Raw genomic sequence first — 24,757 nt, 5'->3', positions numbered from 1 at the left:
GAGGCGCAAGCCTAATAAGGTGCGCTAAAAGTATAATTTTTTCCTGTTCTTTTTTCTCTCAACCTGCGAATACAGCCGCTGACCGACATTATCCTGCTTCCCACTTTTCCTTAACACTTAGGTATTCTGTCAGTAATTTTCCTGTTTTTGCTGAGAATTTTCTCGTGGTTGCAATTCGTCTGAAAATAAATTACAATTCAAAGATGTTGCAATAACGTGATGGAAAACCAGTTGTTGTTGTTGCTTTTCGTTCTTTTTCCATTTTTTTTTTTACTGTTTCATTTTGTTTTGTTTTGTGTTGTTTTGTTTTTTCAAACCTACTGGTAGTTCACTTCGCCAGGTCAAGCTATGGGGGCGTACACGCACTGTAAAGGTTCTCATTTGTTTGATTGTTACGTTAGTATCTCGCGCACCTTAAAGATTCCTTTTAGTTAGATTGTTACGTTAACTGATCTCGCGCACTGTAAAGATTCCCTTTACTCGGATTGTAACGTTAGTATCTCACGCACTGTAAAGATTCTCTTCTGTTGGATCGTTACGTTAGTATCTCGCGCACTGTAAAGATTCTCTTCTGTTGGGTTATGTTAGTATCTCGCGCACTGCCAAGATTCTCTTCTGCTGGATTGTTACGTCAGTACCTCGCGCATTGTAAAAATTCTCCTGTTGGATTGCTACATTAGTATCTCGAGCACTGTAAAGAATCCCTTTTGTTGGATTGCTACGTTAGTATCTTGCGCATTGAAAAGATTCTCTTCTGTTGGATTGTTACGTTAGTATCTCGCGCACTGTAAAGATTCTCTTCTGTTGGATTGTTACTTTAGTATCTCGCGCATTGTAAAGATTCCCTTTAGTTGGATTGTTTTGTTAGTATCTCGCGCGTTGTAAAGATTCTCTTCTGTTGGATTGTTACGTTAGTATCTCGAGCACTGTAAAGATTCTCTTCTGTTGGATTGTTACGTTAGCATCTCGCACTCTGTAAAGATTCCCTTTTGTTGGATTGTTATGTTAGTATCTCGCACTCTGTAAAGATTCCCTTTTGTTGGATTGTTACGTTAGTATCTCGTGCATTGAAAAGATTCTCTTCTGTTGGATAATTACGTTAGTATCTCGCGCATTGAAAAGATTCTCTTCTGTTGGATTATTACGTAAGTATCTCGCGCATTGAAAAGATTCTCTTCTGTTGGATTATTACGTTAGTATCTCGCGCATTGAAAAGATTCTCTTCTGTTGGATTATTACGTTAGTATCTCGTGCATTGAAAAGATTCTCTTCTGTTGGATTATTACGTTAGTATCTCGCGTACAGTAAAGATTCCCTGTAGTTGGATTGTTATATTAGTATCTCGCGCGTTGTTAAGATTCTTTTCTGTTGGATTGTTACGTTAGTATCTCGCGGTCCGTAAAGATTCCCTATTGTTGGATTGTTACGTTAGTATCTCGAGCACTGTAAAGATTCCCTTTTGTTCGATTGCACGTTAGCATCTCGCGGATTGTAACGATTCTCTACTGTTGGATTGTTATGTCAGTATCTCGCGCTCTATAAAGATTCCCTTTTGCTGGATTGATATGTTAGTATCTGGCGCATTGTAAAGATTCCCCTTTGTTGGATTGTTACGTTAGTATCTTGCGCATTGAAAAGACTCTCTTTTGTTGGATTGTTACGTTAGTATCTTGCGCATTGAAAAGACTCTCTTCTGTTGGATTGTTACGTTAGTATCTTGCCGTTGAAAAGATCCTCTTCTGCTGGATTGTTACGCCAGTATCTCGCGCTCTATAAAGATTCCCTTTTGCTGGATTGTACGTTATTATCTCGCATACTGTAAGATTCTCCTTTCTTGGATTGTTACGTTAGTATCTTGCGCATTGAAAAGACTCTTCTGGTGGATTGTTACGTTAGTATCTCGCGCACTGTAAGATTCCCCTTTCTTGGATTGTTACGTTAGTATCTTGTGCATTGAAAAGACTCTTCTGTTGGATTGTTACGTTAGTATCTCGCGCATTGAAAAGACTCTCTTCTGCTGGATTGTTACGTTAGTATCTTGCGCATTGGAAAGACTCTCTTCTGTTGGATTGTTACGTTAGTATCTTGCGCATTGAAAAGACTCTTCTGTTGGATTGTTACGTTAGTATCTCGCGCGTTGTAAAGATTATCTTCTGTTGGATTGTTACGTTAGTATCTTGCGCGTTGTAAAGATTATCTTCTGTTGGATTGTTACGTTAGTATCTCGCGCGTTGTAAAGATTATCTTCTGTTGGATTGTTACGTTAGTATCTCGCGCACTGTAAAGATTCTCTTCTGTTGGGCTATGTTAGTATCTCGCGTACTGTAAAGATTCTCTTCTGTTGGATTGTTACGTTAGTATCTCGCGCACTGTAAAGATTCTCCTCTGTTGGATTGTTACGTTAGTATCTCGCGCATTGTAAAGATTCTCTTCTGTTGGATTGTTACGTTAGTATCTCGCGCACTGTAAAGATTCCCTGTAGTTGGATTGTTACGTTAGTATCTCGCGCACTGTAAAGATTCTCTTCTGTTGGATTGTTACGTTAGTATCTCACGCATTGAAAAGATTTTTTTTTTGTTAGATTGTTACGTTAGTAACTCGCGCACTGTAAAGATTCTCTTCTGTTGGATTGTTACGTTAGTATCTCACGCATTGAAAAGATTTCCTTTTGTTAGATTGTTACGTTGAAGAAATGTAAAATGGTTTCCGTGTTTACATAGCCTGATGTAAACACTTGGGAGGTTGGGAGAACACGAGATAAGCGTAGGAAACCACGACGCGAAGTGGAGTGGTTTATTAGCTTATCGAGTGTTCTCCCAACCTCCCAAGTGTTTACATCAGGCTATGTAAACACGGAAACCATTTTACATTTCTTTTATAAAATAACTAATGAAAGAAGAACGAAAACCGTGTTTACATACGCTTATGTAAAATGGTTTTATGGCCAATCAGAGCGCGCGTACTATTTGAATTATTTTATAATAGTATATCGCGCATGGTAAAGATTTTCTTCCGTTGGATTGTTACGTTTGTATCTCGAGCACTGTAAAGATTCCCTTTTGTTGTATTGTTATGTTAGTATTTTGCGCGTTGTAAAGATCCTTCTCTGCTAGATTGTTACGTTAGTATCTCGCGAACTGTAAAGATTCCCTTTCCTTGGATTGTTACGTTAGTTTATTATATAGATACCAGGATTTTTCCTTTTTCCTAAAAAAACATGACTTCATCGCGCGCAGTGAAGAGACTATTTTTATCTTTCACGAGTGAGGATATTGGTGTCGCCATGGTTACTAACATAATTAGCCGACAAAAAGAGAGCTTTCTACTCAGGCGCGCGGCCGGTTCTTCTGAAATTTCATCACTTGTGAGAGATACTTTCAGTACTCGAAGATAAAATTCGTATCCCCGCGCGGCCATGTAATATCCTCTATATCTCGCGCATTGTAAACATCATCTTCTGTTGGATTGTTACGTTAGTATCTTGCGCACTGTAAGATTCTCTTGCTGTAGATCGTCATTTACTATCTCGTGCACTTTTAGCTTTCTCTTTTGATCGAATGTTATTTAAATATCTTGTGTACTGTTACCTTCCACTTTGATTGATCGTTAGTATCTCACACACTGTTAGGATTTTTTTTTCTGAGTGCTATGATTGTATCTCACGCGCTGTTTGCTTTCTCTTTTGATCGATCGTCACTTAAGTGTCATGCGCATTGTTAGCTTTCTGTTTTGATAGATCATTGCCTCGATATCTTACGCACTGTTACAGATGCATTTATAACTTCTGGTAGATTTTATTCTGACGGATGGTACTCACGCAATTGGACATTTTTGTTTTTTTTTTGTTTGTTTGTTTGTTTTAATCTAGGTTATACTCGGGAGCTGATAACTGGATTGGTCTCAAAGAGACTGCTTCTGTTGACATGGAAGTTACTTAGATACCTTCTTTGAACATCAGAAATTGAATTGGTATGTTTTGTAGTTTAACTACAAAACTTCGCTAAAGGTATTTGAAATTCGTTGGCACGTACTTCAAAGAAAATAGACAAGTATATCACTCCGAACAAAGGAAAGCCCTCAATTTCAGAATAATTGGTGCATCAAAATTTCCCAGTATCGCATGTTTGTAAAAAAGCCGATAAAATGTGAGAACGCCTCACGCTCGTTCATAAATTCACGAATCACGCTCGCCTTTCTTTGAAATTCACGTGTCACGTTTATATCAATTTTAGCCTTAATCATGCGTCACGTGTAAACCCTCCTCCGCTTTCCTAGAGCTTGAAGCATTTACTATCCGTTGTTGGGTAAAATAGTTTACACAGTCAGCCACTAGGACTGCATAAATTATCAATTAGGGTAATGGAATACGATTGATGTTCATCTTGGAACGAATGACTGATTTCACAACAGGGTTCATCAATATCAACTGATGTCAACAGATGTCGTTGTACGCGTACAACTTGCCAGATTTAGAATTATGAAATTAGAATGAAACTTAAGTAGTTAACTTAACGATCGCACTTTGGAGCACTGGAAACTGAAAATAATGGTCTTGTAAAACTATAGCAGAAATCCTAAATTTTGGATACCGAAATAAGAAAGAACGATAACCCCTTAACCCTTACCCCTCCCCTACCCTTCCCCACCCTCTCCCCCGGAGTAGTCTGCTAGACAAGTGCAAACCTTTTCAAATGTAAAAAAAATAGATAAATCTCTCTTCAAACAATTACTCTTCCTCCCTTCCCTTTTAAATGTGATTCTACCAAAGAATCATTGGGGCAAATATGAACCTCTCGGAAATTTTTGTGATTTATTTATGCAGGGAGCGAAGGGCGAGATAAAAATTGTCGCAAAAATTAATTATTCATTCATGTTTGCCTCACACCTTGAGTCAGTGTGACATGTGGTTCAAATTCTGTTCATGGAGTCACCGTGTTTTGCTTCTTCGAACAGAAACTTGACGTATTCTGCCGGTTTCTGCAGTCGTAACTACTTCTAAAAGTATTTTTAAGACGACTTCTTCCTTATCCCAGATTCAGCAGCCCAAATATGGAGTTAATGGTGTGCTTTGGCAGAATACCAGTGACGTTACACGAGGTGAGAGAGAAATTCGTTTTAAAGTTCTCTTCTTCAAAGGTCTAGTCCAAACACGTCTCTCAAATGAATCATTTGCAGAATTCTCATAGGTTATTTGCTGAAGTCGGCGTTACGTTTAATTCTCGTACTTCGACTTTTCTTATAACATCGCCTCAAATCTTTTTAAAGTCAAAAAGGAAAACTCCTGCAATAAAATTTATTACGTCTTAGAGTTTTGTTTATTCTTTCGTTCACAGTTTAGCAATACATGTACCTTGTGCCTTTGTGCTCTGGGCTTATTGAGTTACCTCACAAGTATCTGTACCACTTGGATTTTTTTTTTTTTTTTTTTACACTGAGATTTATGGTTAGACTTTCGGTGCTGTTAGTTACAAATTTGTACAGCTTAAACAATTTTTATGAACAAATAAAAAAGAAACTACAAATGAATGTGGCGTCTTATTTTGAATATATACATTGTTTGGTTCGTGTCTTCAGAACTGCGGTAATTTGATGATGGAAGAAACAGGACTGATCACATAGACTGCGGACTTGTAGGTGAGAGCCAAAGCCATTAACATGGATATCTTCATATGCTTGATAGGAAAAACATTGACAACCAAAAAGGGTAAGCAACGAGACCCAACGTCTTTATGGGCGCAAGATAATGACAAGATTTGCACAATTAGTTGCCCGTGTAAAAGGTAGAAGCCTCTCGCGCTTTCCATAGAGAAAAAAATTATCCTAAACAAAGATTTGCAGTAAACAATGATTAATCAAACACTGATCATGTAACAGTGCTAACATTTCCCATAAAGCCGTTGGGTCTCATCGTTCATGAATCGCGCTTTTTTAGGTGTCAATGTTTTAGCAATCGAATGTATATTTTGTAGCTGATAGATGGCATGAACAAGCTACAATGAAAACATGGAAAATGCGCCTCGAAGGTCGTCAAAAGTGAGAAGCCAGCCCTTAAAATAACCCTTTAAACTTATTTCCTTGAGCAAAAAAATGAGGAAAAATTGATGGAGATGAGTGATAAAATCTACCGATAAATAAGTTTGCGTCAAGAAAGTTAAGCAGGATCAATCTGCATCTTTTCCAACATTCCTTTGCCTAGAGGCCATTCTTAACGCGGACGCTCGTTGAATGTTACTTAATCAATGCATTTGTCGACTTTACAGAGTCGTGAGAAGGAAATAAAAAGTGGGGTTGAAAAAGAAGACTGGAAAGGTGGAATGTGGAATGAACGGAGGGATGTGAAAGAGCGAAGCGAGACGTAAGTTCTTTAATGTGTTGTTTTACTGGTAGTTCAAAGTAAATCATGACAATTAAACATAGAGAGCGACACCAAAACACTCATTGTACGCTGTCATTGTTTGAACTATTCCAAACCATTTCGCCACTGTAAGGACGAAGCATTACCGGTTTGACGAATTTGCTTATTGACTTCACTTCACTTTATAAAAATTAATCAATTACTGGATACCCAGATTACCTTTCGAGATTGTTGCGTGCACTTTTGTCCTTTTTCCAACAATCTCTTTAAACTACATATGATATCACATCTCTCATGCCAGGTAATACGTTCCATCTTTTACTTCGGCTGTTGACAATTCAGAAAATTTACCAAATGCTCAGAGAGGAAACCAGTGTAGCCTGGCGCTCTATATCAATATCGTGAGGAGCTTTGACCCCGAAGAAAATCCGCAGCATGCATTCTACGGAGGCGCTATATTTCTGTCGGTGTAGAGAATTACATTAACGCTTGCAGTCGGTAGGTGTCTATGCAGTTACGCAAACCTGTTGGTTATAAGTTAAAGGTTCACCCAAATAATTAATACTTCATCTATGCTCGAATTTCAATTAAGAAAACACAATAAATCTTAGATTCGAATCACTTGGCGCGATCTCATCATGTAGGCCGAAGTCTTCGATCGATCGGCTGAGCTTTCTAGAGAAAAGGGATCCAATCTTGACCCAAAAAAGCACTGGTGTGTGCTAACGAAAAGTTAATGTAAAATCAGGTCGAATGCTTTTGCAAAGAACGAATTGTTCCGTAGATTCCTCGACGACTGCAATACGTTCTGTCCCCCCAGCAGGTCTCAAGCGCGCCTACGAATTTGGTCTCTGTGCCGGTCTAATTAGACAATGAGATTTTCCAGAAGATGGCTTCGTGAGGTCTCAAAATATAATCCGGTAAATAAAATCGCTCTCGACCGTACACTTTACGCGGGAAATGCCTCCAGTCGAATAACCATGGGTTAAGTCAAGCTTGCAAATTTTTTCATTTAGAAAGAAAAAAAAGGTATCAAATCCGCCTCTTGGGTGGGGCATTTGAGCCCCGGGGGGGAGGGAATTTAAACGAGCCAATCTTCAAAAGTTCAGATACCCTGAGGCTTGCTTGAGGTGGATATTGAAGCTTGGAATTGATGGACACATAAATCAAGGAAATCCATTACAATGTAGCTTGGAGAACGTGGCTAAACTTGTCTGCGAATGCTACCATTAGTTAAACCATTACAAAAAATTAAGTCGTTGTAAAGACACTTCATTTTCATTTTCCGTTTCGCCTCTAATTGCTAAGCTCCAGGAATATTACAGATTGTTCCAAAAGTTTTAATACTGAATCATCAAAACCGTGGTAATTACAATTTTCTCCCGGTAGAAACTCTTCAAACAAATAAACCACAGTGCCAATGGAATTTGAAAAAAATATTCTGCAAAATGACAGAGGGAAAGTTGGTAAAACAGCGATATTTCTAAATGGAAATTGGAGATAGTATTTACATCAAGTTTGAAATTGCGCCCATGTAACTCAAATATGTTATAGAACCAAATGTGAACATATTTTTCATCGGAAATAAGTTCATAGACGTGATAAATTGCTAAATTTCGGGGACATTTTTGACTAATCAAAAAACATTGAAGACAACTTAATATGTTTGAAGTTAAATTGTATACATTTTTAACCTCAAAAAGGATTGTTCGAGATCGTGCAATGTGAGTGTTCGAATAAAGGCAGGTATCTGTTTGAAAAAAAAACTTTTATTGACCAAAAATGAATACAACTTTTCAAGGAACATCGAGGATATCCTAGAAACAAATATTTACTTTCGAACTATGGATAACTTTTGGAAACTGATGGACAAATTGAAATTAAATTTCAGTTTCACTTTAAGTTATGGATACAAAAACAAGGTTTTAAAACCTCGGAGTTTGGAATGTGAATTCTTTTAATTGAGGAAAAGGAATTTGTTGGAAAGCTGATGAGTTTTCAGTATTTCTTATAGAAGAAATTACATTTCCTTTTATTTTTTTAACTTACTTTTACGCGAGGGAAGAGCAACTAAACTTTCGTTAGAAATACGAATACTCTAAACTGCCGCTTATAACCCCCTCCCACTTATAAGCCCCCCTCCCCCCCTGGTTATAGGCCCGTCGGCTTGCGAACGAAAAAAGCACCGTTCAATCGTAAGCCCTACATCTAGCTTTTCCTGTTTTGAGGAACTCTGTACTACTTCAAACAGATAATGTGGAAAATATTTGTAGAAAATAAGCTTATTACTTTTTAATATCATCAACTCCTACGATAACTACAAATTTAATTCTCTTTAAAATCTATAGAAATAAATTCGATTTATGTCAACCTTTTGAAGTTTAATTAAAAGCTAGTGAAGGCAAAACGTATTTTTGATCAGTACTTCTATAGTTCGTTTCGAAGTGATTTCTCTATTCTGGTTACAATCTTCCTGGGATGTAAGCCCTCCGAAAACCTCTTACAAAGTTATATCAGCCCAGAGATTATAAGCGGCAGAAATCTTTCTGTTAAGTGTCTCTGAAAGGTGGAATTTTTGGAACCACTCTCCTCGTAGAAAAATCCCAAAGTACTGGCTACATTTGTTTCTGCAAGCATGGTACTAAAAGGAAAGATAAACAAACAAACCAAAAATCAGAACGCTTGTAACCTCATCTTAAGACGAGCAAGGTTGTGAACCATCCCTATGAAATTTAACTTATTAACTCAAAGCTTTCTTTAAATTTAATATGTGCTTAGAATTAATCTTAGACTTTTTCATGAAGAGTTCTTTCATGAAAGATAACGGTATATTCCCTATGGAAGTACACATCAGCAAAACGGAAAATGATGACGACTGGTGCTTCAAAATGCGAAAGCAAAAGGAACGATTTCCTCTTCTACAATTAAACTTGTCGGTTGAAAAGTTTTGAAAAGGCCGGGAGTGATTTTTTTTGACAAGAGAAACAAGAAAGGTAGATATGTATTTTGATACTACCTTAAAAACCCAGGCTTTTGTATCATGAAAGAGATTTCTCAACTTAGCTACTAGAACTCACCAAGGGAATTTTGTGATGAAAATAGTACGTTTTAAGAGGAAAGGGAGCAATCGTGAGTCACGAGCGTTTCTGAAAAAATACCATTGTTATAAAGCAGAAATTATTACTAGTGACATTTTCGGAAAACCAACTTTTCAAGTTTTATGAGGTTCATGAAAAAGGGAAAAATTGTAATTCAAAGGTGTTGCTGAAAAATTCTTTACACGTAAAAAATTGATTACAAAACCGAAAAAATTGAAATTCACAAATACTCTCAATTACGCTTTGACGTGAAATTTACTTAAGAACTGAATGGAGTTTTTGCGATGAATTTGGCATTATTCAACTACTTAAGGATGAGATTTCATTTCAGTAGCTTCTCTTCCAAATCATGTATCTTCATACTAGAACGTTTTTAGAGTAAACGAAACCCTCGGAGCAAAATCTGTGAGTGCATTTAGCAAGGAAGAGTAATTCGTTTGATGTCTCATGTTTTCCTGTATTTATTTAAGAACAAGTGATTCCTTTTTGGTGTTTTTAATTACAGAAAAAATTGGGAAGTTTACTGATATTTCATAGCCTTTCCACTAAATGTTCCATGTGGGTTGATTTTTTTTCCAATTTACACTCTTTCTGTGGGGGTTCTGAATTATTAGTCATAATTGCTAAGGAAAACGTGCTACAGTTAGCCAAGATAAAGCCAAGATAAAGCGTAAGTCCTGAAAAGTGTTACCCCCATATAATAGGTGCTAAACATTCTTTATCCCTTGCATTTCTTTGACGAGGTAAATTCAGCGTATAATAGTCAATGGATTTTTTTATGACTTTCCATAAAAAGGTTTTAATAACGGTACTTTTTTTAATCCAAAAAATGCTTCTGCGCGCAAGTGTAAAATGCGTACATGTATTCACGAGCAGGACATCTCAGCCTTACGAATTAATTGATTGCTTTTCAATCCGATGGGGGCACTGCCTAGTTTTTATTGAAGTTGAATCTCAAAACATCAACAGCTGACCACTTGGTCATAGTTTCAAATAACGTTTTTTATTATTTAGTATTATTTAGTATTTTATTATTCAATTTCTTATCCAATTTCTTAAGGATGAGATTCATTCTCGCTACCGTTTTGATTGATGTATAAAAACAAAACGGAAAACCACGAAGCAAAAGTTGTGACTGCATTTAATTAGTGAGGAGAGGATGGATTTCTAATTTTTTTTCGATTTTTTTTTCATTTACTTTTTAGTTTTCAAGTACCAACATTTGATAAGACTGCAGATTACTTCATATGTTTTCATTTTATGGAAAATCTTTTCACGGTGCACATTTTGCAGAACCAACTGTTTTTCTTAATAATTTATTTCCCGAAGTTGATCCCTGTCCAATTTTGCTTAAATTATAACTCATTTGTACCTTTACTGAAGTACTATTTATACCAGAAACAATGCAAAGATCCTCTCGTTCTCCAGTTATTTTAATGGTTTCTTATTTTAATCACTTTGGTAACTGTGTTCCTCTACGTTTTTTGTATGACTTCGGCGCACGACATGGCGGCCGTTTTACCCTGCTGTTGTTTATTCCAAGTTATAAATTTTCTTTTACTCTTTCAATAAGAATCTTTTTAATTTTAAGCTCTCCGAAAATTTTTTTTCGAGGATTTTTCGAGAAAATTTTTTTTCGAGGATTTTTTTTTCTTGAGGAAAAAATTCCTAGAAAAAAAATTTTCTCGAAAAATCCTCGAAAAAAAATTTTCGGAGATCTTAAAATTAAATAAAATTCTTCTTCTTTAAAGATTAAAAAGAAAAAGAATACTGACCAACGGGGCCTGAGCCCCTCCGAGGTGCTTTAACAATTAAATTAAACGACGGCTGGGGGATACAGCCGCCGTTTAATTTGACATGTTAAATGTGCACTACCGCTAGACCACAGAAGCTTTTGGTAAGAGGACATGGCAAAATTACACTAGAAGTAGGTTTGCTCCCATTGTTAAGAGAAACAATAGGTTTTACCCAGTACACGTATCACCCTCGTGGAAATGTTTAATATGCGCATGATTGGAATTTCTTTGTATGCGCGAAACGTTTCGAGCTTGACGTGACTTAATTTGTTCTCCTCTAAATAAATGTTCTTTGACTTTATGGTAAGATTTTCCAGCCCAAAATAGTTCTGGCCACTCAAGGTCAAAATTCGGATTAAGAAATAATTAGTATGAGTTTAATGCAAAGGGTTACACGAGAGACCGAGAAAAGTGCGCAAACCAGAATTAACATAAAACACTTAATTGGCATTTTCAATGGTACTTTCAAGTGTTAGATTTTTCCCAAGTAAGATTTGTAGTTTAACTCTGTAAGCGATTGTTGTGGTGATCTTTCAAAATTAAATATCTGTTTTCGATCTCTTTAAGGTTTGAACACTGACAAGAAGGAGGTTCAAGACATTTCCAAATAAAAAATAAACTTTTGAGCCGAGACTGTGACTTATATCGTATTGTTTTTGATGTTGACTATTCCGTCCTCTTACTAAAACTGCAGCTATACTACAAATCCCTTTCATTTGAGTAAAAATAGAAGGACACTTTGACAGATTAGAGAACTACTTTTCATTTACACGTTTACTTCTACATTTTGACCTACTTTTCACTTACACCATTACAGCTTGAATTTCAAAGTTTTATTGAACAACTGTTTAATAGTACTGCTACTGCTACACTTTGACTGGTTTTTGAACCTCTATTTATAAGTACTACTACTACTGGACTTTGACTGATTTTTTAACTACCATTACTACTACCATACTGACTGATTTTTAAAGTACTTTTTCGTAGTAATATAACTGATGGACTTTGACAGATTTCTTAACTACTTACTACAATTAGACTATGACTGATGTTTTAAGCTACTTTCTTCTTAGCACTACTACGACTACTAGACTATGACTGATGTTTTGAGCTACTTTCTTCTTAGGACTACTACGACTGCTAGACTATGACTGATGTTTTGAGCTACTTTCTTCTTAGCACTACTACGACTGCTAGACTATGACTGATGTTTTGAGCTACTTTCTTCTTAGTACTACGACGACTACTAGACTTTGACTGATGTTTTGAACTACTTTCTTCTTAGCACTACTACGACTACTAGACTATGACTGATGTTTTGAGCTACTTTCTTCTTAGCACTACTACGACTACTAGACTATGACTGATGTTTTGAGCTACTTTCTTCTTAGCACTACTACAACTACTAGACTTTGACTGATGTTTTGAGCTACTTTCTTCTTAGCACTACTACGACTACTAGACTATGACTGATGTTTTGAACTACTTTCTTCTTAGCACTACTACGACTGCTAGACTATGACTGATGTTTTGAGCTACTTTCTTCTTAGCACGACTACGACTACTAGACTTTGACTGATGTTTTGAACTACTTTCTTCTTAGCACTACTACGGCTACTAGACTATGACTGATGTTTTGAACTACTTTCTTCTTAGCACTACTACGACTGCTAGACTTTGACTGATGTTTTGAGCTACTTTCTTCTTAGCACTACTACGACTACTAGACTTTGACTGATGTTTTGAGTTACTTTCTTCTTAGCACTACTACGACTACTAGACTATGACTGATGTTTTGAGCTACTTTCTTCTTAGCACTACTACGACTGCTAGACTACTGCTAGCTACTTTCTTCTTAGCACTACTACGACTACTAGACTTTGACTGATGTTTTGAGTTACTTTCTTCTTAGCACTACTACGACTACTAGACTATGACTGATGTTTTGAGCTACTTTCTTCTTAGCACTACTACGACTGCTAGACTATGACTGATGTTTTGAGCTACTTTCTTCTTAGCACTACTACGACTACTAGACTTTGACTGATGTTTTGAGCTACTTTCTTCTTAGCACTACTACGACTACTAGACTTTGACTGATGTTTTGAGCTACTTTCTTCTTAGCACGACTACGACTACTAGACTATGACTGATGTTTTGAACTACTTTCTTCTTAGCACTACTACGACTGCTAGACTATGACTGATGTTTTGAGCTACTTTCTTCTTAGCACGACTACGACTACTAGACTTTGACTGATGTTTTGAACTACTTTCTTCTTAGCACTACTACGGCTACTAGACTATGACTGATGTTTTGAACTACTTTCTTCTTAGCACTACTACGACTGCTAGACTTTGACTGATGTTTTGAGCTACTTTCTTCTTAGCACTACTACGACTACTAGACTTTGACTGATGTTTTGAGTTACCTTCTTCTTAGCACTACTACGACTACTAGACTATGACTGATGTTTTGAGCTACTTTCTTCTTAGCACTACTACGACTGCTAGACTACTGCTAGCTACTTTCTTCTTAGCACTACTACGACTACTAGACTTTGACTGATGTTTTGAGTTACTTTCTTCTTAGCACTACTACGACTACTAGACTATGACTGATGTTTTGAGCTACTTTCTTCTTAGCACTACTACGACTGCTAGACTATGACTGATGTTTTGGGCTACTTTCTTCTTAGCACTACTACGACTACTAGACTTTGACTGATGTTTTGAACTACTTTCTTCTTAGCACTACTACGACTACTAGACTTTGACTGATGTTTTGAGCTACTTTCTTCTTAGCACTACTACGACTGCTAGACTTTGACTGATGTTTTGAACTACTTTCTTCTTAGCACTACTACGACTGCTAGACTTTGACTGATGTTTTGAGCTACTTTCTTCTTAGCACTACTACGACTACTAGACTATGTCTGATGTTTTGAGCTACTTTCTTCTTAGCACTACTACGACTACTAGACTATGACTGATGTTTTGAACTACTTTCTTCTTAGCACTACTACGACTACTAGACTTTGACTGATGTTTTGAACTACTTTCTTCTTAGCACTACTACGACTGCTAGACTTTGACTGATGTTTTGAGCTACTTTCTTCTTAGCACTACTACGACTGCTAGACTTTGACTGATGTTTTGAACTACTTTCTTCTTAGCACTACTAGGACTGCTAGACTTTGACTGATGTTTTGAGCTACTTTCTTCTTAGCACTACTACGACTGCTAGACTATGACTGATGTTTTGAGCTACTTTCTTCTTAGCACTACTACGACTTCTAGACTTTGACTGATGTTTTGAGCTACTTTCTTCTTAGCACTACTACGACTCCTAGACTTTGACTGATGTTTTGAGCTACTTTCTTCTTAGCACTACTGCGACTCCTAGACTATGACTGATGTTTTGAGCTACTTTCTTCTTAGCACTACTACGACAACTAGACTATGACTGATGTTTTGAGCTACTTTCTTCTTAGCACTACTACGACTACTAGACTTTGACTGATGTTTTGACCTACTTTCTTCTTAGCACTACTACGACTACTAGACTTTGACTGATGTTTTGACCTACTTTCTTCTTAGCACTACTACGACTACTAGACTTTGACTGATGTTTTGAGCTACTTTCTTCTTAGCACTATTACGACTACTAGACTATGACTGATGTTTTGAGCTACTTTCTTCTTAGCACTACTACGACTACTAGACTTTGACTGATGTTTTGAGCTACTTAGAACTACTTACTTAACCTGATGTTCTTAGTACTACTACGACTACTAGACTATGACTGATGTTTTGAGCTACTTTCTTCTTAGCACTACTGCGACTGCTAGACTATGACTGATGTTTTGAGCTACTTTTTTCTTAGCACTACTACGACTGCTGGACTTTGACAGATGTTTTGAGCTACTTTCTTCTTAGCACTACTACGACTACTAGACTATGACTGATGTTTTGAGCTACTTTTTTCTTAGCACTACTACGACTACTAGACTATGATTGATGTTTTGAGTTACTTTCTTCTTAGCACTACTACGACTACTAGACTATGACTGATGTTTTGAACTCCTTTTTATTAGTCGAACTACTGCTAAACCTTGACAGATTTTTGCTCTACATTTTCTTAGTACTACTGATGCTAGACTTTGACTGATGTTTTGTACTTCCTTTTTCTGATTACTACTATTTGAACTGTTTCTTAGTACTGATTAACCTTGAATGATTTTTCTAACAACGTTTTATTTATATTACTACTACTGCAAGACTGATTTGTGAACTACTTTTTATTAGTGCTTTTACAGATTTTTCAACAACTTTTTATTATTACTGATACTGCTAGACTTTGAACAATTTTTATTTGTACAGATTTTAAAACGATATTTTTTTAATAGTACTACTACTATTAGACTTCGACGGAGTATAAAACTAATTTTTTATTTTCACTACTACTGTTGAACTTTGAGGGATTTTAAAACGAATTTTCAGTCACACTACCACTGCTAGAATGACATATTTTTGAACAATTTTTCACTTGCACTTTTGGAATAAACTTGCAAATTACTTTGAACAAATCACATTTTTAAAGACATTTTGATTTCTCTACGACGGTCCCTGAAAACCCTATCGACTTACTCACTTATGATTTGATTTCTACAAAACATTTACTAGTAAAGTAACACTTGAATAAAATTTCAACATTTATTTTCGCTGCTCACAGTAGGGGTAAAAATTTTTTGTACTGTACTTGACAATCCTTGTTATTGAATTAAATAAGCAGAGCCCTGGAAATTTCCTCTCGTTTCTTTCTTCAATAATTAAATTTAAGCAACCTGCAAAAAAGAAAACAAGAATGGATGGTGAACACAATATAATTACAGGTTTCAGAAGGGTGATTATAACCAGAATCAATCGCAATGCACAACCTATTGTTCTACAACAATGGGCGCGAACCTACTTCTAGTGTAATTTTGCCATATTCTATTACCAAAAGCTTCTGTGGTCTAGCGGTAGTGCACATTTCACAATTCAAATTAATCGACGGCCGTATCCCCGCCGTCGTTTAATTTAAGTTGTTCAAGCAACTCCAAGGGGTGTAAGGCCCCGTCGGTCGCTTTTGTTTTTCCTTTTAATCTTAAAAGGAGCAGAAATTGATTTGATTTTAAGAGGTTCGAGAATTTTATTTTGAGTGCTTTTTTTTCTTTTTGCTTTTCAGAAAAAAATTCTCGATGCTCTTAAAAAATCAAATAATATCTGTTCCTTTAAAGATTAACGTTCGAGAGAGGATATGGTTCTCGAACGAGCCAAGTAATGTGCATTACCACTATGGCAAATAAAAAGCAAAAGTAAACTCAATAAAAGAAGAAAATCTTTGGGAAAAAAAAATCAATGAAGTCAGGCATTCATCCTTTTTTCTTAGAGACTTCTCGTTTGTTTCAAATTTGTCTGATGATGGACACTTTTTTCGCTTTGTCTGCTAAAGTTAGTTAAATTTTATCCTTAAGAAATTAGGTAATGTCAATAAGATAAACTCAAATTTATTTCAAAACAAAAATATCTTCTCTCTGTGATAGACAGATTGGCTAATAAACAAAGCACCAGAGGAACACACTGAAACCTTTCTTGCAAGATTTACACATAAATGGAAACTGATTTTTTTCCCTGAAAACTAACAAATTTCTGTCTTAAATTCATTTTTAAATTTTACTCTTTAGGTCTCCTTTTGTTTAAAAATTTACCTGATAAAGGATTCATAACGTTAAAATATGTGTCATTATGGAGTTCAATTCTGTCTTATTTGTTGCAAAAATATCTTCATGGTTTTATTAAAGTGAATTGCTTGATTTCCAAGTGATTTCTATTCTCTTCAATATGGTCCAAAATCGAACACGAATTCCTTTTTTTCATTGAATTTCCCATTTAAGAAATATTTCAGCTTCAGTAGTTCCTTTTCCTAATTATCATGATTTGTTTGTATTTGTATAATATGATATAATATAAAAGTCGTTCGTGCGCACTTTCCGTGGAATAATCTCTATTCACCGGGAATCTTTAATGATAACGATGTAGACTTTATTTTGCTGTACAAGATGGAACATCAAATCGACTTTTTTTTAGAAAAAGGTTTAATTCGAAAACAACTTCATCATTATCTCTCTGTCGAGAATTCTTTTTGCAAAGCTAGAAACCGTATCCTTATCAATACCACACGACATGCAGAGAAGAACTTTGTTTTCAAATTCTAGACATGTATAGAAACATTTGCCAACAATACATTTTTCTATTTAAACTGTTGTAGCCGAGCATGCTTGCATAGATGAAGGAGGTTAATGATATAATGAAGTAATAGGTCCTTCCTGAATGGGGAGCTAGCCAGAGCTGATGCCTTTAAGGGATGTTGGAGAATTATGGGAACGACTTAGCAACAGTTTGGTGGGATAAATATGCACCTTTTCCTGATTGGAAATCTTAGTTTTCGTTTAAAAAAACACAAAATTAAAAGAGGATATTTCCGAGTTAAAAACCTTTTTTCATGGTTGAAAAATAATTAAATAATTAATTTTCCTTAAACAAACTTGTTTTGAAATAATAAAGGAAAAAAAAAGGAAAAAAATTTATATACTCATTTGTATTTAAAAAACACTTTTTTCAAATCGTCAGAATTGAAAAGGGAAGGGTTGGAGAGGTAACGTGGGAATGTTTCAGGCCCTCCCTGGAAAGGCGGTTGTTGAAGGAAATCAACCCGTAGGGGGGGTCGCCGAAGAGAGAAATTAAAGAATATATTTGTTATTTCCACAGTTCTTTTTCTAACTCTATAAAATAAGGAGACTAATCAAGGTTTGTTCGCAAGCAAATCCTCCAACACATCAAACATCGAGCAAATTACTTTGCTTCACTAATTTCATTTGAAATTTTCTTCCGACACTTTTCACCTGATAAAAAGGTCGTTGATGATTAATACTTAAAACAGTTGGTTAGAGTGAACTTCCATCGCCCGGAAATTGGTTAATGTTCAAATGATCTCCTTGATATGAAAACTTTGTATCCAAATTTAAACAAAAAAAAATTGTTTCTGATTTTTAAGAAAAAAAAAACAGAGTTGCAATTTTCCCATTTGTCGATTAAAATGCCAGTCCTCTTTGTGGTACTGTAGTATGTTCACAGAGGTATTCCCACGTAAGTTTTTAAGCCCTTGCTAAGCGGAGGATGGCCGGAAATAGAGAGAATAAGGGTGCGTATTTGTAGAAATATTTTCATTATTATGTGTTTTTGTTATTCAAAAGTTGATTTGATACTTTAAAAATTAATTGAAAACATTAGGGACAAGTTCTTCTACCGTCCTCGAAAGCCCTCACATTCTTTGTTCTGAGGCATTTAATTTGCCTAAAAAGTTTTATCTTATGATGGAGAGAAGATGCGTTCTGAAAGAGAAGATGCGTCGGCGTGAAATTTCATCCATATAAAAATAACCAACGATCAATTCATATTAAAAAAGACAGTCACAGTTATGAAGTAAATTTTTTAGGCTAGGAAATCTTCTGTTAGTTTTTCCTTATCTGTTTGGAGCAATTGAAGAATTTTAAATACTTATATTTTGCACATGCTTTCTCTCATGAAAGGGCTTCATTTAGAACGTAAATTGTCGAAGTTGAAACAATTCTCAGTGGTTGTTATTGATTGACTAATTGAAGCTTTTACGACATTCAGAAACTTTTCCATTCATGAATTTTTTTTCATTTGAAATAACCTTTTAACTGGATTTATCAGCTCAATTTGTTTTCTGAGCCTTTCTTTCTCTATTAGAAAATTGATAGGTAACTTTTAAGCACAAAAATGTTTTTCCTTAATTATTTCGGCGCTGGCGAACATTCCTTGAAATTTTTCTCAAATATTAAAACGTAACTTACAATAGTAATGATTTTCCACTTTTGTAGTTTCGTAACAATCTGGGATATCCTTCGAGTTTGACAAAAACAAGACAAGAAAAAACGCTGAAATCATCAGAATACCTAAACGGTCCAACTACAATTCACGCTGTAATGGTTTCTTCGAAGTTCTAACATTAAACATATCTTCCATTGCATGTATCAGTTGGAAATGACCTTTTAACTGGTTTAATTTAACTGGCTTTAATTCGGAATGAGATATTGGAATGAAAATAAAACTTTATAGTAAGAACACTAAATAAAAAAGAAATGAATCAATCTTTTTTGATATTCTAGAAAATGAAAATTCCTCCTCAATGTTGAAATTGTTTTATTTTTTAACTTAAAGATTGCAAAATTAAATCAAATTGATCAAAAAAACACTAAAGAAGAAATGAATCAATCTTTTTTTAAAATTCTGGAAAATGAAAATTCCTCCTCAATGTTGAAATTGTTATTTTTTAACTTAAAGATTGCAAAATTAAATCAAATTGATCAAATTTTATGTTTTCTATTGCTCTTATATAAATACCTTTTTGTAAACTGCTTATTTGTTAATGTATTTATTTGTCAATTGTTTTTTAATTTCTTTAATTTGTAGCAAATCTTCTAAATGCAGGTCAACTTACTATGACATTTTGTTATGAAATCAATTAAGTGTTTGAAATGTGTGGTTTTATGACAAGGACTAAGCAAAACGAGAAAAAGCGACAGAATCATCAGAAGAATGATTATTATGGCAATGTTTTTAAATTCCCATTGTAATGGTTTGCTCTGAATTATAAGCAAAACAATGAATAAATGGAAACAACTTACAATTAGCCGAATTCTCTCTCATCTTTCTGTTCGTTTCCATTCCATTTCTCCAATCCTCTTGGGATACCCTTTTTCATCCTCTTGTATCGACTCTGCAAATCCAATTAAGCATATTGATTAAAAACATAAAACGCACACAGATATTATTTGAAAAGAAATGGCACAAAATACTTCTGTCACTTTAAACACGTCTATGATTTCTCCTCGATTTAGGTTCCGATTCGCGATTACGATATATTTGCACGTTTTGGCTCTTTCCATGGTTCTAAGAAGCCCAATTAAAAAAATATTTTAAGAATGCGGCATTGTTAGTTTTAATAGTGGTGTTAGTAAAGCAATATTGTAACGTTTGTAAAAGTTTGTTTCTCCTACTTTTGTATATTGTCAATTCTTAACTAAGATACTAAGTGATGAAAAGCAGGGTGTGCTGAAGGGTCAAACTAATGGGGGACTGGATCATAGCATCCGAAATTGATTGAGCAACAATCTCAAGACTATCAGTTGACTTTCATAACAATAGACATTTCCTTTCCGCAAGAGTCTCGAGTTTTGATGGAAAATTACTAATTGTCCAGCGATCAGTATGAGACGTGGCAAGGTTTTTCGTGTTCTTCGTATTTGTCTCCAATATATATTCCAGTGGACTATTTCTTGCGAGGCATTACCTCAAAAAAAAAATCCAGAATTTGTGAGGAAATCTATCGAGGATTTTCCGAGACCGTTCCCAAACACTGTTTGACGGGATTTCCCCATAACGTTAGCATAATAATTGTGATTGCCGCGTCACGCCCATTATTTCAAACTTCAATCCATTGGTTAACATGTGTACGAAATTAGTTCGACTGCGAAGAGACAAAGTTAGATTTTGAGCGTTTTGAATATAGTCGGTAGGGGTCTCGGAAAAACTGTTTCCAGCCACCTTAACTCTGTGCAGACTTCCACACAGTTCATCAAAACTTAAGCAAAATCAAAGTCTTTTGGTATTAAACGCAAACCAGCCTTGCAAACTAAAGACACGTTAGACAGTCAACACAAACTGCAAAACAAACCTTATTGGATGATACTCCCTTCTTTTAATTTTCCTCTCATGTAACTCTCGATTTCCAGTAATTGCTTTCATTCTATGCTTTACGCTGCCCCGGGAGAAAAGAAAAAAACATGATAAGAATACATTTACACCTCTCTTCGGATAAGTACTCGTGATAATTAAAAATGTATCTAAACATGACGGATAATTCTTGATCAGAGAAACCCCCTGACAATAATAGTTTAAGGCAAACCCTTGCAACAAACATGTCATTTTTTACCCAACTTCAAGATCAGTGTTCTCTTAAAACATATCAAAATTAACGGAATATTTGGTATAGGCTAAACCGCCGCTATAATAGATAGGTCAGATGGATTGTCATTCATGATAACAATTACGTATTCCTTTGGCACCAGTGTTTTGCCATCGACAGAAATAAAAGGAATGATTCACAAACTAAAAGCCCCTAAAGACTTAGATATTAGATAATTCTTCTTTTGCTTTAGTTTTCGATTGAAGTCCATTAAATCTTGGTTTAACCCTTAATTCCCGTGAGTGACCAAGACAGAATTTCTCCTTACAATATTGATACAATGTCGAGCAGACAAGTGATGAGAGTAAAAAAAAATATATCGACAAGGGGATATCATTTGATCCAATAGCAACTTCTCCAAACCAACTTAAAAATAATCGAATGGAAGACAGTAGAGAGAATTACTAATGTGATCGTGGGAGCGAAAGGGCCAAGCCTTCGAAGCAGATCAGACGCACAAATGCAGTTACTAAATTCCGAATAAAAAAATGATTTACGACCGTGTTAGACGTTGTAAAGATTCTCTTTCCTTCCTCGAATTTCCTATTTTGCAATGTTCTCATTCTATGCTTGACATTCTGCTGAAGAGAGAACCAAAACAGAAGATATAGTTTGAATCTATCTCGAATACCAGCATACCCTTCTTTAGTAGGTAGATGTACTTCAGTTTATTGTGAATGACAAAGATTGATGTCTAGATCGAAAGAAGTCAAACAAGAGGTCATTAAGGTACCATTCTTAGACAGTAAAGTAACGTTACATTCGAAATCCCCTGAAAGTGATTCGAGATAAAAGCCACTCGCTACACACGACAGTATAACTCCCATCGCTACTACCGGTATTTGTTACGTGAAGATGACATGAAGATACAGGGAGCCTCTCTTTTTCTCCTGGATGGGCTCTCTTAAGTATTTCGACAGATCTTTCATCTGACAGTTTACTGATATCTATTTAAACTATTGATATTCCTGGCTGGAGAGAGGAATTTTGGGATTTAATTTTCTCACCCAAATGATGGTAACCCAGTCGGGGTTAAAACGGCTTCGATCCGACTTCGAACCCGCGCGAAATATTCGGTGCTATACTTAACTTAACATAATCGGGAATTTTTGCCATTCACAGCATCATTTTTTAAGATGGAGACTTGAGTCCTCTGGTTTCCTAAAAGATTTTGCGTCAAAACGTTTTCACGATCACGCGTTTGGTTTTGCGGCAATGGTTGGGTGTCAGGGAAGTAACAAGAGCGTTTACAACAAATCCAATTTTGACATAGTGTGAGCATAAGTGACTGCATATAGAATAAAAACGAGAATTGAAATAAAAAGCGATAAAAAAACTATCAATAAACTAACCACAAAGGAAAAATTTCTCACCATTGCTCAAAAATCACGTGGCGCAGTAAGAACTGTCATGGCGGCTGCAGTTGGGGAGTTGTCTTACTCTGTATCATTTAATGTCTTCTTTTCCTTTTGTATCCTACTCTACAATTTGAACTTATTTTTGAGGGCAACGGCAGGACACTGTACTTTTATTTAATATGTATTTACACTTGGTTTACTTACCTAAGGAGAATTCGAGACAAAATGACCTCTATCAATCCTCGACGTCGAATTTGAGCCACCCCACTCAGCAACTTCGAACGAAGAAACACACGCTGGACTTGACAGAACGGACCAAACTGTATCTAAGGCTATAACGAGGAAGTGACGTGTTTTGTGGCCGCAGAAAAGCTGCAAAAGACGCTGAAATTTCTTGAACTTGTTTGGCTCTCCTCACGTGCAAGACTGATAGAAAATATGAATATTAACCTTTAAAATCTATTTGTAATTTAAATGAGTTTACGGACTTTGAAAGGCGCACCGAAAAGTACCGAATGGCTCTTCGGTCACTGTCGTTCAATTATGAAACAAAATGGGATGGCCAGATGATGGCTAATTTTGAACTTGGTAAATTTCGAAGAGTGTAAATATCGTTGTAGAATGACTGCGTAAAACTCCGATGGAATAAACAAAAAAAAAATGGATAAATAAAAATGAAAATTCCTTCATTATCTAAGGAATTGCCTTATAAAACTTGCGTAAGTTGTCCTGTTACTCCTATCAAACAAGCGAAAATCGGACTTTTTTTTCTTTATGAAAGGGAAGTTGTCGTTATAAATAGTAATTCATCGCAGCCAGTGCGTATGAAGAAGGGCTGACGCTTGAAACGTCAGCTTAAAAAAGTCTTTACGGCGGCCAATCTATATCATCAAATCAGTTGATAATACTAAGTTACCTTGCTATACTACCCCAACGACGCAGCAACAGTTTCTTAAGAAAATTACTCCCTCGAGTCATATTTTTGGAATAGTAGCGTTGTCGCCAAATAGCTGAGTTGATCATAGAATAATGAGGGAAAAGAAAATCGTTCAACTTTTAGAAAATGAAGTGATATGTCGAGAGGAGATGTAAAAAGTTAATGTCGGTGTCCTTAGTCGCCACATCATATCCAAACAACGAAGTAGACTTTACCGATGGGGGCCTGGATAGAATGAAATATCGAAGGGGTCTCTGGTCACGTAGACTTTCATTAAAGACTTGTAAGATTCTGGACAAGGAGGGATTGCCGACATTTCGTTTCCGCAATTGAGTGTTAAAAGAACAGTTCTGGCTATCGGCTATATTAGGAAGGTGAATTCGTGAGATGCAACGAAATAGTTAGCAAGGGCGTGGACGTTATTGTGGCTTTACGCATGAAGACGACTAAATTCTGCGTCATTTACTAGACGTATTTGCTGAAATCGTTTTGGAGTAAAATAAGTCCGTCAAAGCTGAAAACAGCCCTTATTACGGGAACCTCTCGAGAACTATCTTGTAGCAGGGTCAGATTGTTATTACGCAATTAAATGATAAAGACTGAGTATGTAGGAGAAGAATGAACAAAAACGATATCCATGATAAAAAGAAACGAGGGATATGCTAATCTTAAACTTAAAGCCTGCCGAGTGATTTACTCTGAAAGTACGACGAGATACGAGATGTAAGGTATCCAAAGAACAAAAAAGCAAACGCTGGACGAAGTCAACTCAAGCGAGCAAGTTGAATATCAAGGAAAGGAATGTATCGGAGTTTTTAAAGGTATCGGATAGCTGTTATCAAACTTTTGCAGTGGTGTTGTTATTGCCAGGCAACCCTACCCCGCGCACGCCACCTAACCCCATTCCAAGCCGTGTGAACAGTTTTTAGATCAAGAACCTTATTGCTTAACATTTTTCGAAGATGACAAATCAACCTGGACAAAAACGGATCGCTCTTTTTTTTCTTCGAAATGTTCACTACAGGTTTCAATAAAATTACCATGAAATCAGGACGAAATCTAGAATTTTATTGGTCTGGCCTAACCGTTCTGATCAATAACAGAACTTTTTGCTTACA

General features: G+C 35.9%; 1 long non-coding RNA gene across 1 annotated transcript; it reads right to left on the bottom strand.

Moving 5' to 3' along the window:
• Positions 1-15,582: 15,582 nt before the first annotated feature.
• On the bottom strand, positions 15,583-23,137 carry LOC131775406 (uncharacterized). The gene is made up of 4 exons (XR_009339460.2): positions 22,907-23,137; positions 21,054-21,137; positions 20,005-20,096; positions 15,583-16,095 (listed from the first exon to the last, which is right to left on the bottom strand). It is a non-coding gene; the product is annotated as an uncharacterized lncRNA (long non-coding RNA).
• Positions 23,138-24,757: the final 1,620 nt, after the last annotated feature.

The sequence above is a fragment of the Pocillopora verrucosa genome, chromosome 9, assembly GCF_036669915.1.
Source record: "Pocillopora verrucosa isolate sample1 chromosome 9, ASM3666991v2, whole genome shotgun sequence".
Classification (NCBI taxonomy): Eukaryota; Metazoa; Cnidaria; class Anthozoa; order Scleractinia; family Pocilloporidae; genus Pocillopora; species Pocillopora verrucosa.
The sequence above is the reverse complement of the archived record's forward strand: the minus strand, read 5'-3'. Positions and strand labels throughout refer to the sequence as shown.